Here is a 23,538-nt window from a genome sequence, read left to right on the forward strand (position 1 = left end):
GCCTCTCGACCCCAACACTAACCCTCCGATCTTGACCTGACTTCTTCCTTATCTCTGACCTCAGGTTAGATGTCCTTGAAGATGAATCTTTCTGACCCCCAAGGGTGGTCTCTGTTAGTCTCTCTCATGCCCTGTTCTTTAGTGCATTAAATGATGAGTTTTTTGCTTACATGTTTCATGTCTGCCTCCGCCCCATAGATGCTAAGCTCCATGAGGGCAGGGATCTTGTCTGTCTTCTTTGTCACTGTTTTCCAGCACTCGGTCAGTACACAATAAATAACTACCCTCTCACAATGTCAAGACATGTCATGTACACTCTCCCCAGACCACCGGGGCACAGGCTTCCCTGAAACAAAGAATATCCCCTCGGCAAACAGGTGCCGGAACAAGGACCCCAAGAAAAGAATACCCTTTCCCCCCGACTCAATAGCCGGAAGTCCCTGCCCTTACCCTTGGGGACTCGCTGCAGAGTCCGTGCCAGGCCTTCTCTCCCAGTTCCTGCCTTCCCCATAGCTCTTCCCCTGCCAGGAAGGATCAGCAGGTGTGGGGCTGAGGGGGGAGCCCAGGGATGGCCCTCCTCGGGCTGCAGGGCCCCCTTCTCCCTCTAGGTCAGCACAGAGCAGTCTCAGCCCCAGACTGTACCCCATCACTCACTGTGCCCTTGGGCTCCATCCCCAAGGCCTATTCCAGGCCCAACCCCAGCTCTGCAAAGCCAGGACAAACTTTCTTTATGGAAAGTTCCATGGGCCAAACTTCTATAAGCTGAGTTCAAACCTGAGGTTCCCAAGGGGATCTGCCATCCTCTGGCCACGTAGAAAGGGAGTTCCAGGTCCTTATGGCTTCAGCGGGCTGCAGGATGCCCTGGGAAGCTAACCACTACCTCTCTGCCATCACTGCATAGGAAATTTTATTCATAACCCCCGTTTCCTACTGGACCACAACTCAGCCTAGAAATTGGGACCTGCTCTGGAGGTGGAAAATCTGTTCTCTGGAGGTAGAAAATTACAGGCCATGGTATCCTAACATAAACCCCATGAGTAAAGCTCCTTAGACTATCTGCCAAATGTCAGGGCGGCTTCCACTATATATATTCCATGTTGACTCTGGGTTTTTAATGATGGCACCATCTTCAAGCTTTATATCATGTTTACATGACTGCTTCCTTCCATGATTAATCTAAAATTCTTAAATGTTTGCTTTAAAAATTGCCATGTTTAGGGTTGGAGCAGTTCTGGAGAAAAAGGAACCCTCATACACTGTTCGGGGGAATGTAAATTGGTGCAGCCGCTATGGAAAACAATATGGAGGTTCCTCAAAAAATTAAAAATAGAATTACCATATGACTCAGCAATCTCTCTCCTGGGCATCTACCCCAAAAATCTGAAAACATTTATTTATAAAGATATATGTACCCCTATGTTCATTGCAGCATTATTCACGGTGGCCAAGACATGGAGACAATCAAAGTGTCCTTCCATAGATTATTGGATAAAGAAGATGTGGTATATATACACAATGGAATACTTCTCGGCCATCAGAAAACATGAAATACTGCCATTTGCAACATGGATGGATCTTGAGATTATCGTCCTAAGCAAAGTGAGTCAGACAGAAAAAGTCGAGAACCATATGATTTCACTCATGTGGGATATAAAACTGAAAACAAAAAACAAACAAAAACTCATAAACATAGACAATAGTTTAGTGGTTACCAGAGAGTAAAGGGGTGGGGGGGTTTGGTAGAAGAGAGTAAAGAGGGTTAAATAGATAGTGATGGAAGGAAATTTGACTCTGGGTGGTGAACACAATGTGATACATAGATGATGGATTATAGAATTGTGCACTTGAAACCTACATAATTTTATTAACCAGTGTCATCCAGATAAATTAAGAAATTTCCATATTTGAAAAAAAGACTTTTTGTAGAGCTATTTATCATTTTGCAAGTGCCAGAAAAATAAAAGCATAGGTTAATTAACTTGAAAAAGTAAGATTCATAACACAAAATGGAAAAGACAATATTCTTGCAGTGGCTTCCACACACCATTTTAATACATAACACTGCCTTCCACTTTTAAATGACTTATTAAAGAGGATTAATCTGTCCTAGTATTGACCTGAGATGGCATTTGGTCTTTTGCCAGGAAGTCTAGCAGTCATGTCTTTTCATTTAAATGGCTGCCCAGGTGGGGAAGGAAGGCAATACCAGGAAAATAAGCCAAGTAATTATAAGAAAAAAGGGCTCGAGCACATTGCTTCAGTCTCTACACTGGAGACCTAGAAATAGGTGTCTATCCATTAGAAGTTCGGCCTCACTTGCTGGTCACTTAGCCTGGTCTCACTGTAGGGGGAAGTCCGCTTGCTTCACCCAGCAGTACTTCCTCTCAGCTCTTCTCCATGATGGAACTCGACAGATTCTGGGCTTGACGTTGAGAAAAGTGGTCTGAACGTCCTCCCTCTAGGCCAGAATGTCCAGCTCCTCACCATGGACTGCCCATTCACACCTCACATCTTCCAGTGCTCCCAAGTTTGGATAGCAGGCAAATCTCAGACTGTTTCTAGAGAAGAATAGCTAAGAAGGATGTAAGGAGCTGAGAGGGCCGAGGGTGACATGAGCTTTGTGCATGTCCACTGAGATGGTCAGAGCAGGCCTGCCCCAGCTTTAACCTTTACAAATGGGTTCTTTTCTGCAGATCTGTGTCTTTTCCCTCTTGGGGCACTTGGATTCCTCAGAAAGCCCTAATTGTAAATAGTGGGGAATTACTGTGAGATCTTCTCTACCAGTGGTTCCCAGTGTCCCCATGTTTCAGGGAGGTGACTAAGCCCCAAACAAGGAAGCTATTGCTCAGTTTGTGTTTTCAAAAAATTGCAAGCCCATGTAAATAATAATCGTGAAAGCAAGGCTTTGGGGGTAATAGCCAAGGTTCTTTATAAACGAAAACTGGTTCATTTCTAATGATAGTTTAAAATAAAATACCTAGGAAACATCTAACGGAAGCTCTGCCACACCTCTTCCCTGAAAGCCACAAAATGTTGAGAATTTTAAAAAGTACTAAATAATGGAGGGAAATACCGTGTTCGTAAATTAGATGACTCAATACTATAAAGGGGTCCATTGCCCGCAAAGTCATCTGTCGATTCAGCACAATCCCAATCACAGCCTTTCAGGGTTTCTTATGATAATTGACCAGACAATTCTAACATTCATATGGAAATGCAAAAGACTATGAAAAGCCAAAGTAACCTTGAAAAAGAACAGTGAAACTGGAGCTATGGCCAATCGTAAAACTCTAGTAATCAGAAGAGTGTGGAATTGACACAAGGATGGACAGCCCAGTGGGGCAGCCTGATTTGTCTCTGGCTTTTCCAGGTTGTTCCAGAATTCACAGAGTCCATGATTGCTTCAGAGAAGATCCTGGAATTCATACCACCCAGTACATGGCTGGTACATAGGAGAAAGGCCTGGGCTGGACTCTCAGACGGGAGAATCTCCAGCATGTGGAAGTCAGAGGTACTTAAAACTTTCCTGTTAAGAAAAAAAGCAGAGAGAGCCATGGGTGAGGGAGGCAGAAGGTTAAAGCCATAAGCTTGTTTTTCAGAAAGTGATATCACTGTTGCTTTAAGAACATTTTTTCTAAATTTCCCTTTCATTAACTTCCTCTTGGGAAATATATGGTTTTAGCCAACAGATTACATTAGCATTGATTTGTGTGACCCTCTAAGCCTAGGCCAACACTCTAATGTTCTGTAAAGTGCCAGGGGAGCAAACACAAAGGCCTCCGCTGTCACTTTTTGGGCATTGATGATAATGTTCAAGGTATTCTGAAAAACTCTAAGGATACTTCTCAACCAAACTCAAAGATCACTCGGATAGGACCCGTGGGATAAATTGGCCTTTCTAGGGCTCTGTTGCACAAGACTCCTCGAGTCAGGCTGTTATCAAAAACACAGACACAAAGATGAAATCTTAGTTCTCATTCGTCAATGCAGAGGTTTGAAAATAACGACGGTAAGAGTGGAAAGTAGCTGGAATCCCCAGCGTATATACCCCGAGGTAAGTAGTTGGAGATTTTTGCAAGCCCGAGTTAGGCCGAGGACAAAGTCAGTGTGGGAGCAGCGATGAGTCAGATGGGCCTTTGTCCGGTCTCAGCACAGCCACGTTTCTTCAAATGAGATAAACATGCCGGGCTTTGTTAGTCTGCACGATAAACAAACCCCGAGCGGGTACACAGCACATCAAACTGTGTCCTGCAAGAAGAAAGAGGCTGTAAGTCATAAATTACAGCAACAACTTGGAAGGAAATCAAGTCCTTTGGCCAAGGACAAGACTCTCAAGAAATACGTTACCCGAATATACGGACAGCCAGAGTCTTGGGAATAATAAAAAAAGGGGGCATTTCACATCCCCGGACACAGCAAAAGTCTTGCACCCCCTGTCTTTCTGGAGCCCTTCTCTGTTGAATTGGTGATGAAATTGCAATTCAATGTTTGATAACGAAAGCCCAATGCCTGGTAAAATTCCTACTGCTTGAATGTCTCTCTCATCAGTTGGAGCTGACAAAAATGTTTTAAGGAGATAAAATTAGAATTTGAGCTTTCTGTTCTTCTTTGGCCAGAAGGCCTCGAGCATCCAGGTACAATTTGGCGGAGGAAGTCACAGGAAGTTCGTTACAGTTAGGACAGCCAAAGAATTGAGACCGGTCTGGTGAAAGGGGCAGCAGTGTTTTTGATGAAGTCATATTGGTACATTCAGGGCATGGGGTGCCCAGGAGCAAATGGACGGAGGAGGCATTTCTGCCTCAGGTCACATCACAGCGACCATCCACCCTGGTTTCCCTGGGCCATTCCCAGGTTTGGTACCCGGGAAACCAGGACAACTGGTCACCCTACTAAGCTTGACCAGGATAATCGGGCTATGTGCGGGCGGCCCAGGAGGCTTCCGCACCAGCAGCAGTGCTGTCCAAGCCTGCTTGGGTCTAGGTCTGCAAGTCCGTGGAGCTGAGCCAGGCTGTCTGAGGCACAGCTTGGGAAGAGAAAAGGACAGAGGGGTCACTTCCCAAACCTGGGTCCACTAGTGCCTGGTGGAAACTCTTCCACAAGGGTGGTGTTTTAAACCCTGCTTTTATTTGGAAAAGGCTCCCTGAAATGTCCTTGAGAATGCTTCCTGTTTTTAATGAAGGAGATCCCTGGGACAGTCCCATGGGTTTTCATAGGGTCGTTTAGTTCAGATTTAATTTTTCCTCCTCACCCCACTTTAAAGCCTAAACCAAAACTGGAACGTCAGCCCCTGCGCTGCAGGAGGTTGTCAGGAGTTGCGCCCGAGACACACCCCCCCCCCCCCCCCAAGGACAGAATGAGCTCGGCCGCTTCCCCAGCTGCAGGCTAACTGGCAGGATGGCACCGCCCGTGGTCGCTCCAGTCGGGCCAAGGCGCAGCATAGGATTACGCGAGTCCCCCAGTTTCAGATGCGAGGAGCAGAGTGTCGGGTGTCCACGGGCGCACAGGCCTGGGAATGCAGCTCAGGGGTCTCAGCCGCAAGCCCTCCGCACCTTCTCTCTGGGGCTCCCCCATCAGCACGCTTCCCTGGGGCCACTTGCTCACACTCAGGGTGTTTTCTCTACCCAGGATGCGGCCCCCGCGGCAGCAGACATCCTGCCAGTGCAGTGCTACCGTCCAGTCTCCTCTCCAAGTTTCTGCTCCCGCATGAACTGCCCCGTTCTCCTTGCATTTCCCCCATTGAGTTCCAGAGACGCGGAGGCTGTGCTGGACCGCCCCCTCCCCCCACACACATCTATTTCCATCCAGCCGCGTCACAGGCTGCCCTTGGGGTCCAAGCCCTGGCCTGGCCGGAGGCGGCTCCTTCTCCTGGGCAGTGGCGGGGGACCCGTAGCCTAGCGGTGGCTGGCACCAGGTTTCACATTTCTGAGCTTGTGAACTCTAACCAGACATCCCCCCTGGTTTGATGGAGTCACTGTAAGTTGATAAATAATTATCTCAAACACATCGCGTCCTGTGGGTTTAACAGCTGTGAGGCCGGAGAGGCTGTTGCGCTGTCCTGAGTTACTCATACACGATACAGACGGTTACTCCCACACTGCCTTTGAAAACGGGGTGCCTCCTGGCATGCGTTCCCAGCTCCTATTTGTAAGAGCCACCTCACTCCCTGAGGACACTGGCCGTAAATAACATGGAATGTTCTACAAGATATCTCACATACACATATATGTATGTGATGTATTAGCATTTTAGCCTATTAAATATGCCTATTAATTTAGCCTATTATATATATGTGCAAGAATGGGGTGTAGAAAGTTGTGCTGAAAAAAAAAGCAAAGGGGGAGACTATATACTAATGTATACTGAGGGCTTCTGGTAGGAAACATAAAGACATAACACTGGGAGGGGACTCTGGCTGAGAGACAGGGATGGGAGAGAATTTTACCTACATGTTCTTTATGTAACTCTTGGATTTTATAATATGTAAATCCATTTTAAAATTTTGTTATTCTTTTGAATGAACTTTTTCTGGCCTTTGAGTAACTACTCCAGCCAGTGAGTGACTTTTTTTTTTTTTTAATGTAAAAGGTCAGGGTTATTTCTTCAAAATAATTGCTTATTTACTAGGCTAACATGCTAATATGTCATCATTCAGTTGAATTGAATATTAATAACCTGAAATGTTTTTCCATTCGTTTGTTTGTAAATGTCAACTCTTTCATTCACGTTTCATTGTATGAGCTCTGTTCCTTCAGCCAGTGCAGTTTCTGTGTTGGTTTTATGAATTTTGTGCATCCTCAATTCTTAAAAGTAGATGAAAGACCTGTAGCCAACGGTTGCCAAATTCCTATATTCCGGGGAGTGGGCCTCACTTACAGATGGTGGCCAGTTCTCCCTCTGCTCTGACACCCTCCCCAGCCGGTCCCACCCCACCCTCCTGAGGCAGGGCCCGGTGGCTGGGGAGCCACTCCTGATCTGCCCTGGCCATGCATGGCCCAGGGTCGCAGCGGTGTCCCATGCTTTCAGGGCCCCAAGTCGGCAGCCAGGGCAAGGAGGTGGCCCCGCATGGCGGGTAAAAGCCCAAGCTCCGCCCATTAGTAGAAGTCCTGTGCCTCAGTTTCTACATTGTAACGTGGGGACAGTCATCATGCCCCATAGGACTGCTGTGAGAATGAAATGAGTCATCACATGTAAAGTCTCTAGAACAGTGTCAGGCAATAGTTAGTGGTACTATTGTCATTATTTGCGGGGCACAGCAAATAATTCCCCTTAATTCTTAGACAGCATTAGTTCAAGGAATTTCTACATAATACCCTGGAGGTGGAAGGGGACTCCCCCTCGCACATAACTGGGATGGACTTTTTGTCATTTCTCTTCTAGGAGTGGACCAAGTTAGTTATGCGATTTAAAAAATGAAGAAGGTGGCATGTATTGCAGCTGGGGGTGGTGGGGCCACTAACTGAATGTATTTTGTATGTTTCCACATATATCCATGCAGTGAGCCCCCTCCTTCCTCACACAAGTGAGAGATCGTTGCAAAGAACCAGTGCTCCAGTTACCAAAGTCTTGTAAAGGCACACGTTCCCTTCAGGGTTTGTAAAAGAAACTGTTTCACCATCAACTTTCTGATTGTCCGTTCATTCAGCCCACTGTCCTTCAAACGTGAATTCCAGAGGGAGAAAAAAGATGGAAAACCCTGTTTTTTTGCTCTCCTGCTTCTTCACTGGTTTCCATCACCCGGGCTCAGTCCCCAGTGGGTTCAGTAGGCTTCTGAGGGCAACCTGGAACCTGATGGCTGTTCACGTTATTTCTTGATAAACTATGCTCCAAATGCCAGACACCCAGCTTTGGAAAGTTTGTACGTTAAGGATCTCTTTTGTCCCAGTTGATTTTTAAAAGTTTATTTGCATTTCCTGTAGGGGGCTGATGACGACGTGGGTCAAACACCAGCTCCAGCCACATCTGAAGCCAGAGGCAGCCCAGACACGTCAGTAACATGAGCTGTGAATTCCCGTTTTTGTTTATGGCAGTCTGAGTTATGTCTCTGTCACTCACAGCAGCAAGAGTCCGGAAAAGTTCACATACATACGATACATAAACAGTAACTTGCACAGGTCAGTGGGGTTCTGGTATAAGTCAAACTGGAGGTCTGTTGGCAACCAGTGTGGCCAGTAAAAGACAGGCTCTATTTCAGTCCAGTCTGTACTTTCTTCTCTGTGCCTCAAACCTGGGTTTGCAGCACTTCTTCCTCCTTCACACTTGTCTGGACATTGGCGGTCCCAGCTCACATCCTGGGTCCCACGATTCAGCATCCTCTCAACAGTGGGGACACAGGGCACCACCAAGGATGTCACCTTTCATTGCCACAAGACATATGTGGTGGACAACAATATTAGGTAAAATTGCAGATGCATTTTGCCCATCACAAGCGAATCGTTAGGCCACACTTAAACCACAGATGAACATCCTAGGAGGCTCCTCAGAGCTGGGAACCTCATGTTCTGCCCTCTTTTGCAGACACTTGACGGCATAATGCCAGTCCAGACCCAGCAGTTAGGTGGAAACCCTGGGAAAGCTCTGAATAGTGCCCAAGAGCTCATCCTGGTTTTGTAACCGCTACCAACAGGCAGCCCCTCAAAGAGGAAATTCGGCAGACAATGGCACACAGTTACTTCTCAGTTTTCTTTCTGTGAGACACTTGCCAGAAGACTGGGGTGAGGAATGCCTTAGGAAGTCTGAGGACAGCTGGACCTGGCTATGGGTATAACCCAGATGCTTCTAATGGGGAGAAGAGTCCAAAGCAGGGCAGGGGCGAGTGCTGATTCTTTTTTTAATTTTATTTTAAAGATTTTTTTTATTGGGGAAGGGGAACAGGACTTTATTGGGGAACAGTGTGTACTTCCAGGACTTTTTTCCAAGTCAAGTTGTTGTCCTTTCAATCTTAGTTGTGGAGGGCGCAGCTCAGCTCCAGGTCCAGTTCCCGTTTCTAGTTGCAGGGGGCACAACCCACCATCCCTTGCGGGAGTCGAACCAGCAACCTTGTGGTTGAGAGGACCCGCTCCAACCAACTGAGCCATCTGGGAGCTCAGCGGCAGCTCAGCTCAAGGTGCCGTGTTCAATCTTAGTTGCAGGGGGCAGAGCCCACCATCCCTTGCGGGAATCGAGGAATTGAACTGGCAACCTTGTTGAGAGCCCACTGGCCCATGTGGGAATCGAACCGGCTGCCTTTGGAGTTAGGAGCACGGAGCTCTAACCGCCTGAGCCACCGGGCCGGCCCCTGATTCTTTACGAGGTACAATTTTTGAAGTGTCACATAAAATCTACTTTGGATCTCTGGCTGAAATGGACTAAATGACTCCCCATCTCATTTAAGCACACAGTGCTAAGTATTGGAATCCCACTCGTCTTCTGGGATCGGGGTACTCAGGGCCAGAGCTGGTCCCAGGCGGATCCCTCCAGGTGTGGGGAGTGGGGAGTCTGTAGTTACCCCACAGTTATACTCAGGTGGGCAGCTTGGTTGATGGTCCCTGGTCTCCCCACCTGTGCTGCTCACAGAGCTGTCCTGGGTGCACAAGAGAAAGACACAGAAGTAGTTTGGGGCTCCAGTCACTTGTTGCTTGCAGACTTCTCTGTCAGCAACTAGGAAATTAGGGAAGTTTCCATCACTACAGTATAACAAGGAAGCTGTTTTTGAAATGCCTACAGATGAATTTTCCTCTTGGTCACCTGGGTTGTTTCGCCTCCTGGGAATCTTTCCTCCAGGAGACAAAGAGCATTCCCTGAGGCCAAAATAGGGAAGGAGGACGGGGTGTCAGGGAGTTCCCAACAGACTGGAAGGGGCAGGCGAGGTGTCATTGCATGTCAGGAACATACTTCCAAAGGAATTAAGATAAGTAGAAACACCAAGGTAGTTGAGAGGAGAAGAACTGGAAATCCCCGAGCGGAAAGCTTGTTCCCACTTCCCCGATGCAGCCCGGGGAAGAAGACGGCATGCCTTTCCAAGAATGCCTCATATGGGCACCAGGCCACAGCCAGTATCCATCCAGCCAAATTAGAAATGGCTGAGCTGGTGCCTCACTGGGCCTGACGTATTTGTGCAGCTTCCTCGCTCCTGCAGACGTTGAGAAAAAGCCAGAAGCCTGTCAGCCAGTGCCCCACTTCCAGCCATAGTCAACATGTAGAAGGTAGAGGGACCTTGAGTCCTGCCCCAAACCCTGAGACGTGCAAGAGCTGCTGCATGGCACCGTGGGAAGACACGGGCTGCTCAGAGCAGTGGGCCAGCTGACAAGCAGGACGACAGGCAGGGGCCAGGACTGGGGGTGATGCACAGCAATCCTACCCCCAAATCCCAGGCTGTCAAACACTCTGCTGAGGAGACAAGTGAGAACTTGGAGGAAGTGGCACAGAAACCCCGTACGGCCCATAGCTTCCCTGAACCTGCCTTCTTAAAAGAGAGAAGGAAAAGAAGCCCCCCTGGGGAGGGAGAAACAGCCCTGGTGGGCCACTAGAACTGAAGATTAACGTGGCATTTACCTCCAAGGAGAGTGAGTGAACCCCGAAGAGAGTATTTCAACTGAGAAGAACCTGGATCCCTTGATTCTGTATTTAGTCATTCAACAAAAATGGTACCACAAATGGCCAGCACTGGTTATAGACAGTCTGCCCACAAAACTTCCATCATTTCTAAGGTGATTCGGTTCCCTCCTTGTCCATACGCGAGCCTCAGTCTATCCCTTGGAGATACTGTATTTTGTAAACTTGGCTGGGGGGAGGGACAGGGGACACCCCCAGGCCAGGACCCCACCCAGCTCCCTCCCCTTGGTTGGTCTCCCCACCCCTTCCCTTTGCTCCATCAGCAGAGGTGGCAGAGGGCCCTAGCTGATGCTGAAGGCCTGTGCAGCTCCCGCAGGAAGCCGACCACGCGGGGAAGGGCATGGTTCTTGGACTCCCCCTGGCTCCCCTGGAGATGTCTGCAGATTACAGAAGCTGCCCATTTGCCTGTGACCTTTCCAGTTACACAAGTGAATTCCAGCAGGAAACTGTCAGATTGTAGTTCGTACAAGCAGCTTAATTCTAAATTCCAAGCCTTTCCCTTATAGAGGTTTGGAAGAAAGCGCTGCAAAAAGAAAAGGAGGGTTTAGAGTACGTTTCTGCCTGTGCACGTTGATGTTTTGTGCTTCCTCTTTGGACACAGAAGGCTCCAGCTGACTGTAGGAGGGCAGTCAGAGGACGCTGGGGAGTGGGCCCTCTTTGCCCTAACAAGCCCTGAATCAAACCAAACAAGCAAAGTTGAATTTCTATGGCCACTGACAACTGTCACCTTAAAAAAAAAAAAAAAAAGAGGCAAAGAAAGAAAAAAAAGATAAAAGAAAATAAATCTCCATGCTTAACTCTAAAGCTATCTAGCCACGGGACAGAGTAACACTTATTCCACGGTTTATGTTATTTCTTGTCTTTGAGTGGCTGCTGACGTGTTGTGTGAGACTCTGCTTCCAAACCAGCCAGTGAGAGCGCACAGCGAGCCTCGCCTCAACAGTGAACTCGTGAACTGGGTTCCCCTCCGGCTTCCTGGGGGCCTGCAGGTCCCCTGCTCCTGCCCTGCTGTAAAGCTGCCTGAGGTCCTTGTCTGTGCCTTGTGTTTGCAGTAGGGGGTGATTAGGGCTCTTTCCTGCCCCTCCTGCCCCCATTCCCTTCTGTTTGCTCAAGCTGCTCTCCTGGTGAAGGGCAGATGGTTGGAGCCAGACAATAGCTTCATGGGAGCAGAGGGGGTGTGCTTGGTGCCTCGTGGGTCTGGAATGGGCGTAGCCGTGACAACCAGAAAGTAGAAGTTCGAACTGCCAACCCGAGAGTAAAAACCACATGAAACTTGGGTCCCACACCCTTTTCTCTCAGAAGTCATTCAGGAGGTTGTTGCCAACCGTTCTCGATCTCTCTCCCAGGGACCAAAGTCTCTTGCGACCTGAACTCGTATAAAACCTGAGCTAGTGAGAAATACCCTGACCTCTCAATGGGTCGGGAAAGCAATGACCTCCTTTAAGTGCTCTCTTTAGTTCTCAGGGATAAAGAAGAAATGTGGCAGGTTGAAAAGAAGTAGGGCAAAGGTATCAATTGTGTGAGCCAAGAGGGGAGACGACGTTCTCCCCCCAGAAAAAGAAAGGGGAGCTGTGTCCCACGACGGAGCTGCTAGGTAACAGTCATCATTCTGCAGTGCGAGTACATCAGGGTCACACCATGCTGTGCACCTTCCACGTACACTGTGTTCCATGTCAATTCGATCTCAGTAAAGCTGGGGAAGCCAGGAGGGAGATGGGAAGAGAGATGAGGAAGAGGGGGTGATCGTGGGACCGCTGCTCCCGACAGGACCAGGGCTCTTCACTTCTCTGAGCCTGGCTTTGTTTCCTGTGACACCAACTTAAGTATTGGGATTGTTTATGCATAACTATGGCTTTGGGGATTTTTTTTGAGATTATTGAATGGAAATGTGTATAATTTTTGAGTCGGTGACAATTCTCACAAAGGAGCCAAGCGTGAGAGTTGCAGATTTTAGACAGTGTCTGGGAGGAGATGAAGTGTTTCTGGAACCTCATGACCCCCAGCCTGGAGCATGGAAGCCAGTGCCAGCCCCACACCACCCTCATCTCTGGGACACTGAAATTTAAGCCAGTTCCTTTAGCTCTGGCGGCAGTATCCTCACTATTAAGAGTCAGGAAAGGCTTCAAAACATAAAACACAGGACTTTGTTTATAGTACAGATAAGTAACATTTTTTGGGGTGATTACTACGAGCCACGCATGGCCTCAGGCTTTACATAAGTTAATTCCCAGCAGCCCTGTGAGTAGGGACTGCTGTTATCACAATTTTGCAGAGTTAGAAACTAAGGCAATAAAGAGGCTGAGTGACCTAGCCAAAGTCACCTTGTTACTAAACGGTGGCATCGGGCTTTGAGCCAGGTGCTCTGGGTCCAAAGCCGAGCTCTTCTAGCTGTGACACTATTGTGATTTATGTGAGCACATGGCTCTGTCTTCCAGACAGTTATCATGACACGCCATATTAGTAGAGCCACGTGCCAGGCAAGCTTTCAATCCTTTACATACAACACTCTGTTCCATCCTGTTAGAACCCCAACAAGAGAGGCGCTGTTCTCAACTGGGCCTGGAGCTCAGGAAGGCGGGCAGCTGGCCCAACGCTGCAGAGCCAGCCAGTGGTGCAACCAGGGTTCTCAACCCAGTCTGACCTCAGCGTCTCAGGACTTACTGACAAAGCTGCTCTGGGTCCCATTAACCAAGGCCTCCCTGTGTAGCCTGTTGTATGAACTGACACCCACATTTCCAAGGAAGTTAACCTGTGGTGTGTAAATTAAATTTCTCATCTTGGACCCCAGGAATTCAAATGGTTTGCACAAAGACCAAACTCATCGCTCTGGCCCAGGTAACTCCGTGCATTAAGCATTATGTAAAGAGGCTTTCAGCATCCTGGAACAAAAACACGAATGTAGATGGTTCATGAACGTTCTAATTGTCCTTTCTGCTGAAGGCACGAATGAAATGCATGTGCTTCTGATTGGCATGATTCCAGCCAACCTGGGTTCACATTTTACTTAGATCACTAGACTCTGCTCCCTAAAGTAAAGGACCATGGTTGGACTTAGCTTCAAAGGTCACAGCCTCCATTTCTTTGTGTGTACAACGAGGTTGACTCCAGATCCCCTGTGTCCTTGCATTCTGCAGCGTCTCAATCTATGGATCTGGTAACTCTCCACAAGGTTTCCGTCTGGATGTCCCAAAACCATGGGATAATTTCATGGCACTATGAGTTTTTGGTCTGCCCCTGGGAAGAATGGTCCAGGCTGACGTTACGGTTACTATTGCTGCCTAAGATTCCACCGTCGTTTCATTACATGCGTGAATTTTGTGAGCCAGGAATTTGGAGAAGGCACAGCAGGGACATTTCTCTGCTCCGTGATGTATGAGGCCTCAGCAGGGAAGGCGCAAAGGCTTGACAGCGGGGGGTGACCTCATCTGAAGGTGTGTTCACCCTCGTCTGGAGCATGGCATGGGCAGGGACCCGCACCGTCTTAGGCCTACCGACCACAGGGCTCCCACAGGGCCCCTCCAGTAACAGGACCTCTCCCAGCGTGGCAGCCACGGCTGCTCTCACCTCCTGCAGAGCGGCTCAGAGGTCCAAGTGGAATATTCCAGAGAACAAGGGGTAAGGAAGCTGCATCACCTTTCATGACACACTGTGTGTTGTGAACAAAGTCACAAGACCCCAGATTCAAGAAGAGGTATGACCCTTCCACGTGATGGGAGGCTGGCAAGCTGGCACTTTCGAATGGCACTGGGGTGGGAGCTAGAGTGCGGCTGCCACTGGACATTTGCCAGAATGAGTCCAAGCACATAAAGGGGAAGTCACAGGACCCACCCACAGGCCTTATCGGAAAACCGGGACCTCAATGCCAAACAAAAACAAATCATTAAGATCTTTGAAGACAAGCTGACTTCCTGTAACCCAGCATTTGCATGTTCCTCTGTGAAAGCTCACAAGAATAGGTAGAACAAGACGTAGAGAAATGCCGTCCGTGAAGCTCCACAATGTGCACTACGCATCTGCTGAGCGAGCTCTCAGGCCGCAGTACGAGTAGGCGAGAGCCCTGCAGATGACTTGATGACAATGGATAGGGAATTAGCAAATGCCGCAGGGTTATTAGGACAAAAGGAGGAAATTTGAAAAGGCCCAAGATAGCGGCCTGTTCCTGGCAATGGATTGCACTGATTTCCTGGTAAAGAGTGATAATTACTTAATGCAAGAACAACACTATTAAGTATGTAATTATGGCTCATGATCCAGGCTGGGTCCATGCAATGATTCATGCGGTGATTGTTCCAGGAGAAAGAGACAGAGACAGAGACAGAGACAGAGACAGAGACAGAGACAGAGACAGAGACAGAGACAGAGACAGAGACAGAGACAGAGAGAGAGGTGTCCGCTGTGGGACCACAGTCCATTCTCTAGAATTTCAGTGGCTGCTGGGACAGAGAGAATCTTCTTGTGTGATTGTGTGGGCTCAGGATCACGTGAGCCTGGATCTGGGGAGGGAAACAGAGACCAAGATTAAGACACAGGAAGTCCTGCCATTGGGGACAGTGATGCTTGGAGCCAGAGCTACCCCTTGCACTCCCAGTAATGGAGTCAAAGCTAGTTCTGACTGGGATTCTGCCACAACCACAGATCCTGACTGATGTGTTAGTGTATAAGCAGCACTCCCCAGGATTGATCCGCCATTCTCATTCAGATCCTTAGCCCGCAGGTGGTCCTTTGGGTGGAAAGGTCCTCCTGGTGAGGTTAGAGATGGTGGTCTAGACTCTGGGGTGCTTAAATCAAAGCCCTTTGTGATTCTGGAGTTCAGCCTAGGCAGAAGCAGCAGTCCTCTCTGGGAATATTCTCTTGGCCGTCAGGGCAGAACTGACAGCATCACTCGTGTCCCCGTGCATTACTGGCAGGACTTTGGAGGGCTGGGGTCAAAGGGACAGGGTCCTAGGGAGTTAGTCCCAAGAACTGCGGCAAAGAAAAACAGACTTGAGAATATCGGGTTCCTGAAAAATGGAAACTCTTCATTTTTCTCTGGCATAGATGCACGCACACACATTCATCGCTGTTATTTTTCAGATGTTTAAAATGTTATGTACTGAGATCTCAGCCCTGCCCTTGAACATGATGTGCTAAAGGGTGTGGGGCAGAATCAGGCTCCTGCTTGCTCACAGGCTGCCGCCCCCTTAGCTGGAGTTCCAGGGCCACCACTGAGACAAAGACCTCTCCTTGCATTTTTGGGCCATTTTGTTGTAAGAGGTGGCTTTTAATGGAAATTCCTTTTTCTTGTCTTTTCTTCTCTCTACATCATTAAGTTTCACTGTATTCACAGAGGCTTGGATTTGAGAAAGCATATGTTCTTTGTCTCTTGTGTTTATATTTACTGACTCACGTTAATGAAATAAGATGATTTATTTTTAATGTCATGATACAACCCACATTTATGGCTTCTCAGGGAATACTGATTATGGAATATTTTTCCAAAATACTATTTGAAATATATATATATATACATATATTATATATGTCACAGACACACACACACACACACACACACACAGTGCCAAAAAAATGTATACCCATTTTAAGAAAGGAAAAAACTATTAAAATTATGCTGATGGTAACCACTTTGAGCACCTCTTATAATTGCAGAAGTCAAACGTGACTTGTATTCGTCTTTTGTTATTAGTATATATTGAGTATTATAATTTTAATACAGTTTTTCTTTCTTAAAATGTGTATACTTTTTTTGATACTCTCTGTGTTTAAATGATGTGCCTTTTCTACTTTTTATCATTCTAGACATTACCTTTAGACTTCCTGTTACAAGATGAAAATTTGTCTGTTACTCTTCCCCACATTTTGTCTCCTCTCATCCTACCAATATAGTGTGTCACAATTTTTCTCACCTTACTATAACCATGTCAATATTGCTTATTGCTGAGTCAAGAAGCATGATGTAATATATGTTTCACTTCTCATACAACTGTTTGTTCTTCCTGGACAACAAACATTGCCCTCATTGCCTCCCTTTTGTTTGCTTGCTTGGTTTTCTAGGTTTAAATTTTTTCCAAGTATGCCATCAGCTCTACCAGGTACCTTCCATATTATTTTCCAAATGCTCAAATGTATTACATAACCAATTCCATTCTTCTCCCTGGAACCTTTCCTTCCGGAATCCTCTGGCTTCCTGTCCCAACTAGACCGATTGATCTTGAGACTGGCCGCACCACTGTCATCTAGGGGTTTCCCCTGGCCACGCTCCGCAGTGGCTCTCTGCCCCTGTCTCCACAGCCTGGGTCGACCTAGCGGTGGCCACTGTCTCTGCAGAGCCTTCCTAACAAATGTAGGGTACCAGAACATGCCACCCCTAAATGTGCTCCTTTAGGGTATGGATTCATTTGAGCTAAAGACCTTTGAGAATCAGTAGACACAGGAAAAGCTCTAAAAACAAGGCACAAATTGTCCTCTGTAAAGGAAATTTGTATTTATAGATGTCCATTTGTCAAGATGTCTCCCTCTCCTGTACCAGGAAGAGGAGGACTGTTAACAACTCTTATGACTGGAGACTTACATCTGCATAACAAACCTTACTAGACAACCCTTGTTTGCCATACTTCTCCTGGTCCCCTTCCATCACTTGCTGCCCTTGCCCCTTGTCTTTGTTTAGCTTCAGATGGTATATAAGCCCAAATTCTAGCCACCTCTTTGGCTCACTCATTGCTGGTTACGCCCATGTGTATGAATGATGCACATGTTAACAAGCTTGTGTTTGTTTTTCTCCCATTAATCTGTCTTTTGCCTGTCTGATTTATAGGACCCCAGCTTAGGGACCTAAGACAAGTAAATGGAAAATATTCTTTCCCTCCCCTGTACGAATAAGCCTGGTGAAAAGTGACTTATTTATTCTAATGTCTGTATTCCAAATGCAGGGAAGGCTCAAGTTGGTTCTTTGTGGGTCATTGGCCCCTTCTTGTCCGGAAGCAATGAAGATACTCTAATGATGGGCATCGCACATCGTGGAACTGGGGAGAGGTAGGCGTTCCCTGAAAGAAGGCGGCTGAGCCAACCCACCTCACATGCCCACAGCAGTGCTGAACCAAGAAAACACAGTAGATGGAGGGGCACCACTTGGGAGCCAGGCTCTATTCTTGGTTGTCCCACTAAGTAGTTACATGACCTTAGAAACATTGATGGGCTTCTCTTCACCTCACTGTCCATTCCTTTCAAAGGAGAGATACAGATTAGAGTTTGTGATATAATCCAAGATTCTAAAATTTTCCCCTCTGTCCAGTAACAGTTTGTAATATAGAGGGTGCTCTGGATTGGACCTAGGGGTAGATCACAACATGATAATGGGAGAGAAAAGTGGAACCAGAGAGTAAATGGTCCAAATCAATAATTAACATTGATTAAACTTGGACGATGGGCAAGGCATTCTTGAGTGTCTTATTTGGATGATCACATTTTTAATTTCCAAGAATTCTTTCTTGTTCTCTAACTGATCCAATTTCAAAGCATCTTGTTACATCCAAGAAGTGCCAGGAATATAATCATCATTTAAAACATATGATCAGATGATTGTTAGCTGTTTTTCTTGTTGGATTTCTCTACCGTGGGCATTTGAGTGGAAAGTTTTCTCTCTCTGTTGAGTGCGACCTCCCCAGTGACCTCCCCTCTTCCAAGAATATGATGCAACATTTTGCCCATTGGTGTTTCTTTTTTGATTTTTATGTGTCCTTCTTTTTTAATTCCTCTGGTCGTTTTGGGATAGAAGAGGTGATTAATGCCCTCAGGCAGCCTGCCACTGGAACCACATCTACTAGTTTGGGCCTTTTGGTAATATTCATTTTTTTCTTTTTTCAATCTTGTTTTATTTAGCTCATGATATTTCTCGAAGGCTCACGCTGAATTGTGTGAGCTTTCTCTTTCTCCTCAGTAAAGTCTCAACAACCATATGGAACGTCCCTAGCATTGTGTCTGAAACATAAGAAGGGCTGAATGAAGACGTGCAATGCTTCCCCCCACCTTATCTTTACCTTATTTGTCTTACTATGTCTTACAATTTCCAGCTCTGGGCAGCCACTAAATAAGCTTTATCCTGAGCTGGGAAAGATTGTGGAGGTAGAGCACTTTGTCTCACCAGTCAAGAAAGGCGTCCGTGACAGGTAGGATTTCAGCAGGGCTTAAATTATGGGCAGAGACAGCTGGTGGAGCTGTGTTGGAGCACTTTCTGTCATATGTGTCACATGTATAGCTTTAAACTACGTATGTTTGAAGATCTGAGGGGCATGAGTGAACCAAAGGATTCTTTGAGGGTGTGTTGTCCAGAAAAGGATAGACCTTACCAACCATGAGTTTCCAAGAGCTCTTGTCGTTAACTCATGCATTCTTTCATTCTGCAAATATTTACTGAGTGATTGCAATGTGCTAGGAGGTGGGGCTACCCCATTGTATAAGACAAATAAAGTCTATGCTTCCTGGAGTAGCCCATCTCACAGGCATAAGGTAAAAAAGCTTTGCCTTCCATCAGGACTTTTATTGAGTATCACATAAATGTTACGCCCACCCAACAGCTCTTCCTAACCCCCTGTCTATTGTCACCTCCACCCCTACCCCACCACCACAGAGCCTGAAAAAGCTAGATCTTGCTTTCCCAGCTACCCCTGCAGTCAGGATAGTTACATGGGGCCATTCTGTACAGTGCTACTTACTGTACAGAACACTGTACTTACTGCACAGTGTTCCATTATCTACTGGAGCATCTGGGAAGGATTCCTGTAACTGGTGCTGTTTCTTCTCCTTCTTCCTCCCTTGAATTTGACACAGTGCTTAGAGCTTGAACAGCCTTCATAACAGAAGGACCAAGAGAATCACAGGGTAGGGAAGCAAAACCAGTACCAGCAATGCCTGCTTCTGGGCTTCCTGTGACCTGTGACTCTTATTTATTTTATCCACCATAATGTAGATTTATTGTGAGTCATAGCTGGAAACATTCTTAATTGACACACCAGGACAGCCATCAATGCAAACCCTTTGACCTTTTTCTTCCTTCTTAACATAAAACTTCAAAAATGTTCCCAAATGAAAGATTCTTTTAAAAGTTTAAATTGCCATGGGCTGATCATTTACTTAATATTTTTGACAGAGCAATAAATTTCCCCCACTTGGTGATGATGATGGAGTAGACAACCAACATGGCAGCAAGCAAGAAAAAATCCTTGCAAGATCTATTAGCTTCAAGCTCAGATTCCAAAATAGGGCTTGACAACCCCAAGAATTGCCACGTGGCTGCTCTCTTGAGCAGAGGTGTGGGGACACAAGGTCTGATGCAAAGGGTGGGAAAGCAGGAAGACGCCTGTAGGCGTCTCAGTGAAAGGAAAGAACATAAATGCCCCTGGAGACACAAACCTCATCAACAACCCCCAACCCCTGAAGCTTCCTCAAAGACCATGCCAGACACGGAGGGATCAACGTGAGGGTCACAGAAGTTGAAACTGCAGCAAAAGTGAGTGTGATGACAGATATCCTACTATGAGCAGAGCAAAGATCATCCAACTACATCCCGCTGGCCAAATGTGGACCTGACCTTCTATGGTTTGTGAGCTGAGATGGCTTTTTACATTTATAAATAGTTGAAAGTAATCCAAAGATGAAGAATATTTTGTGACATGAGAACATTATATAAAACTTGAATTTCCTAAAGTGTTATTGGAACACAGCCATGCTCATTAATTTTACAAATTATGTGGGGCTGTTTTCATGCCATAATGGCAGAGTTGAGTGATTGCCATAAGAAAATATGTAAAAATGGCCTTTCATCTTATCACCCATGATAACAATCATTTGGGGTTTATTCTTCTAATATTTTTCTGTACATAAATATGTTTTTCACAAAATTTGTCTGCATATGCTATATTAGTATTATTTCAGATGCAGCTATCTGACAAGAAACCTATCTTAAATAGGAATAATTGAAAAATAATGCGAAGAGGAGGAGTTTTTTTGGCTCATCTACCTGCAAGACATAAGAATATTACTGCTTCAGGTATGGCTGAATCCAGGAGCTCAAATAATGTACTAGGGCTGTTTCTCCATCTCTGGGTTACATGCCCTTCAGACACATCTCAGTATCAGATAGGCTCTTTCCTTATAAAGACAAAAGGACTTCAGAAGTCCCCATTGCACCTTCAATACACACAGAAGCAATCCTTACAAGAGGAAAGAAAGAGTATTTCTTCCCAAAAATAAGGAAACAAATATGAGTCTTTCCAGTGTCGGTCAATATTTTTTGACACGATGGGTTTGATTTGCTATCTGGCATGTAATCATTTAGATGCAGCACATGTTTTTAAACCACCCTGTTTGTGGAAATTTTCATCTCAGAATCATGATTATAGGATTAGATGGGATTTCAGAAATCATCCAGTACCTTCTATTCCTTTTACAGTAGAGGAAATTGAGGCACAGAAAGGATGAGTGATTTCCCATTATCGTTCAAGTAATTGATGGTGGGAAGCCAGATCTAGATGGTTCCAAGATTCACTCTCTTCCACCAGTGGCTCTCTCTTAAATGTTAATAACACTGAGGCAAAATTCCAGGCTAGAAAAGCAGTCAACTAACAGCATGCCTGCATGGGGATGCTGAGAAATAAATGAGTCGGAGGAAAAAGAGCGATCTGTTCCTTTTTCACTACTCCTGGATTTACTTCTAAAATGGGAGCAGGGTGGGGGTGTAGACAAAGCCACAAAGGCTACCATTTGTTTGTTCCTCTTTAATGAAATATAAAAAAAGTATGCTTTGTTGGTTAATCAGAGCTGCAAGCCCAGTGAAGTCTCTCAAAATTTTAGAGATTGCAGCTGTCCATCAATTTTTACTCTTTCATCAGGTTATATGGCAAAATTGTTTTTCATTTGTATATTTCATGTGGCAAGGCTCCTACTGTCCCTGCAATCTTAAAAAGCTTACCAGGCATGAAGGAGGAAGTGCCATCATTCGGAAGGCGGGTTCGTTGACAAGGACATCTGAGTACTCAGAGCCCATTTGTAGAGAAAGGGAAGCAGTCTCCTTGCAGACTCAAGGAACTGGTGATGAGGAGGAAAATGGATGATAAACCTTGAAGAGAGGCATAAATCCTACATTCTGCATTCTGCACCTGCACATTCAGTGTCCAGCAGCCGTGGAGCAGGAGACCCAAGGGAGACTGAGATCTTTGTCCCTGGCTTCGGGAGCTCCCAGTCAAGCGTGGAGAGAGACGAGGACTTGGTCAAGTGGCTCCCAGCATACGGGTGCAGTGGGAGCGAGGGGAATACGTGGCGGGTGGTGGGGCCAGGTTGCTAACTCATCGTGGATGGTCCAGAATTGCTTCCCAAAGGAGAGCGGATTGAGCGACGTCTGGAAGGCCCACGGGAGTCACCCAGCTGAAAGGGACAGAAAAAGCACACTCAGGGGGTGCAAACACCAGGCTCAAAGGCCAGAGACAGTGAGTGAGCACCGCTCAGTGCAAACCACAGGCAGGACAGATGGCAGGAATTTGAGAAGCAGTGAAGCTGTCTAATTAAAAAAAAAAAAAAAAGAAAAAAAAAGAAAAAATTAAGGAAATGCTAAGTTCTGGTCTGGACCTACACAAAATCGTGAAGTTCTTGTCCACAGACACCACCCCCACATCTTTCAATTCCCTTTACTGCTTTCAGCTGACCTCCTGCACCCCATTTAGCCAGCATTTCAGCTCTTTTTGCCCTCTCCTTGTCAGCATCTGCTCTTGGAGCTTAAGGCTTGTCGACCCTAAGGTGTAAATGACAGATAGGAGGGCCTTGTAATCCAGTTGACTGGTATTATTTTTACAGGAGACTAAACCCCAGACCAAGGAACACATTTTAAATTGTAGCGCGTGAGGTCCTAGCTTGAACAGCTTTAAAGGGCCCAGTGTGAAGGAGTCCAGAAGCTACCGCCTGTGCCCTCGGGACGGTGTTAGGGTTCTTTAGTCTTGCTTCTCTCCTGCCATGTTGGCCCCTCTCTCAAGTGCTCTTCGTGCTCTTCCTGCCTGTGTAGGCTTCGCCTCTTGGCTTCCCTATGTCCGCCTTGGCCCTCTGGATTTCTCAGCATTGGTTGCGAAATGCCAGCTTGGGTCTTGGCCTCATACTAGCTTCACCACTGCAGCAGTTGCTCACTGCCGTGCTCTGATGGTGGACCTGGGGCATCTCTCCCATCCCCTGGACTGGCAGGTTGCCAGGTGGACCGGTTCTCCGAGCCTCTGCTCAGCCAGGAAAACGATCAGACATGGCTTTCTGGGAATCATTCAGTTCTTGGGAAGTCATTTGTACTTTTTAGAGGATATTTTCTATACGGCCCTGGGTTCAAATCCCAGGCTACCATTTAATAACTGAAATACCTAGCACAAGATACTGTAAATCCTTTGTGCCTTGGTTCCTTTGTCTGTATATTGGGAACAATAATAGTACATATCTCAGATAGGGGGTTGAATTAATTAATACATGCAGAGCATTTAGCAGAAGCCGCCACCACCTAAGTGCTCACTTATATTCTGCCACCATCTTCATCCTCACCACCATTAACCTCTACCCATTGTATTCTGTTATAAAAATCTAACCCTAACTGATGTTAAAATAAAAGTTTTTATAGTTATTCAGGGACTTCGTGTAATTAAGGAGCAACATAGGCTCAGATACGATGCAGAATTAAAGTTGAAAGATAAGGGTTTCTCAAATTTTTAATTGTTATGGATATCAACAGTGATGGCATAATATTTTCAAAGAGAATGAATAGTCAGAGGACTTAAACGGTATTTCTCCAAAGAGACTATACACACGCCTAATAAGCACATAAAAAGATGTTCAACATCGCTAATCATTAGGGAAGTGCAAGTAAGTTGAAACCACAGTGGAATGCCACTTCACACCCATTAGAATGATTATTATTATTTTTTTAAGCGT

General features: G+C 46.3%; 1 long non-coding RNA gene across 1 annotated transcript in view; it reads right to left on the minus strand.

The window, feature by feature from the left end:
• Positions 1-654: 654 nt before the first annotated feature.
• The window catches only part of LOC141570729 (uncharacterized), a 29,838-nt gene continuing 6,954 nt past the window's right edge, over positions 655-23,538 (minus strand). Inside the window, exons 2-4 of the long non-coding RNA XR_012495176.2 lie at positions 21,554-22,005; positions 4,049-4,248; positions 655-3,526 (exon numbers count right to left, since the gene is read on the minus strand). This is a non-coding gene — a long non-coding RNA (uncharacterized LOC141570729). The remainder of the gene's footprint in view (positions 3,527-4,048; positions 4,249-21,553; positions 22,006-23,538) is intronic.

This window comes from Rhinolophus sinicus, chromosome 3 (genome assembly GCF_057876585.1).
Source record: "Rhinolophus sinicus isolate RSI-liver-muscle chromosome 3, RSI-T2T, whole genome shotgun sequence".
Lineage (NCBI taxonomy): Eukaryota > Metazoa > Chordata > Mammalia > Chiroptera > Rhinolophidae > Rhinolophus > Rhinolophus sinicus.